Here is a 2,288-nt window from a genome sequence, read left to right as displayed (position 1 = left end):
AGCTGAAGCAGCTCAAGCTTAGAGTACCAGAATGATGTTATCAGCAATCAGGAACATCTGGAGCACATCTCCATACATAAAGAATCTCTCTTCAATTGGTTCTGTACTGGACTTCTTTCATCAGTATTGTGAACATTTTCTGGCAGTCACATATATATATCCTACATAAATCATATATATAAAACCCAAGTAGGGTGCAGAAGTACAGCCTAGTACAGCATACAGAATATAGGAGACATACCTCCTGATGACTGTATAAGGGACTTACTAAATTGACTTCAGAGTTTCTCTCAGAGATGCATGGACAAAGGATACTCCAAGGAGGAAAGAAAGAAAGTCCTTGGAAACTGAAGACATGTGAAAGAAGCCGGATTTTCAAAATATACTCAATATTCAATTTTTCCATAAAGATTCTGTAGAAAGGGCATTCCCTTAGGTAAGATCTGACCCTATCATCTGGTTTGAACTGAGCGCTTATCTCACTTTCAGCTGAATGCACTCTTTTATATTATTTGGTATAACTTCTTTGGTTTCTGTCCACTATTTTGCTTGAATAATGAGTTTACTCACTATTTGATATGATTACCTCTTATATAACCAGTATTTTGTAATTTCTTCATAAATATAGGCTAAGGGCCACCATTTCTCTTAGAAGCTAACAGAGAAATCACTTTCCTTTTGAAGCTAGACTTGTACCTCTAGACTCGACAGATATTTGAGGTGTGGCAGGTAGATAAAATTCTAACCCAATATCACTCTCAGTGAGTATTTGTCCTGGGACCTTATCCTGCCCCCAAACCTCCCAGGTAGTATGCTTGGCTCTCTTCTTCAGAGAAATGGGCCAATATTCAAAACATATCTCTCTATTCTATTCATGAACCACAGCTATCCATTTAAGTAACTCATGTAGATATATCTATTTTATACATCTTCCTATTTCATGCTGGTTGGATAGTTAGGATCAAAGTTATTAAACAAGATTGTCTCCATTATATATCTCAAGCACTACTAATTTTGATATGTAGATGATAGACATCTTGTTGGATGAGAGCCTTTAAGCATTTCACATTACCAAATTAAATGGTTTTTTTATTCAACAAACAATAGTACATCATGCACTTAACTGTGAGGTAGTAAACATGTGATCTGCTGTAGAATTTCTACTAACAAAAACCTACCTGTTCCCCACTTATACCTTAGATGAAGATGGAAAATCTATTATACATATAGATAATTTTCATAGGGAAAGAAAATATGTAGGTCAGTATTTGGCATTCTCTATATCACCTTTTTGCTATAAGGTTTAAATTTTGGCTTTTTTTCTCCCACACCTTTGGTAACTTCCTCTATCTCAGATCTTGTGAACTGATCACTCAAGAGCCAGGGATGGAGAACCTGTGGCTTCCAAGGCCACACATGTGCTCTTCTAGGCACAGCCTTTTGACTGAATTTGAACTTCACAAAACAAATCCCCTTAATAAAAGGATTTGTGTTTTAAAACTTAGACTCAGTCAAAAGGCCACACCCAAGGACCTAGGAGGCCACAGGTTGCCTCTAGGTCACAGGTTCCCCACCCCTGCTCAAGACCTTCACAACTGGGTAATCTCCAGCTCAGATGTACTTTATGTACACATGGTCTAATTTGGCTGCTTTCTTCAGCCATTCTTTTAGTAGTTATTTCTGTCTTCTCTATAAGTGCATCTGAGACTGTGAAGTTAAATCCAACCAAGTACAGTGACTCTATTATCTATGGTGGTGAATGGAAAGGTATGTTATAAAAAAAAGTGTAGATATTTTCCTTTTTAATTCTGGCATGTTCTTTCATTTTCATCCATAAACATCCCCAGGATGTCTTTTCTGGATTGGATCACTCACCAAGCTTCCTATAAACTGCTTTTACTTTCTTCTGTTACTCTGTTTTGAGGGGAAAATCTTGCATCATTTTTCTCCATAAGATTTTTACAAACAAATTTGTATTCTAATCCAATATTGCCTTTGGTTTTCATTTCTCCTTTCTTCTCAAGTAAATCAGGTTCTTGATGACTAGGAAATTTTAGGCTCATTTAGCATTATAATAATTGATTTCTATCCACTGAACTTCTATATGAAAATATTAAAATTTTTATCTATGTCTTTTCTTCTTCCCATTGCCATTTTTCATTATAAATAGCTTGTTCAAATAGGTCAAGACTGAGTTAATTCTAACTGTCTCATCTTTTCCTCATTTTTTTTATCCTTTCCTCTAGTTTTGTAAAAGTTTAGATCTTTGTGCTAACAAGTTGGTGGTC

This window comes from Notamacropus eugenii, chromosome 4, assembly GCF_028372415.1.
Source record: "Notamacropus eugenii isolate mMacEug1 chromosome 4, mMacEug1.pri_v2, whole genome shotgun sequence".
Classification (NCBI taxonomy): Eukaryota; Metazoa; Chordata; class Mammalia; order Diprotodontia; family Macropodidae; genus Notamacropus; species Notamacropus eugenii.
Note: the sequence above shows the minus strand (reverse complement) of the source record.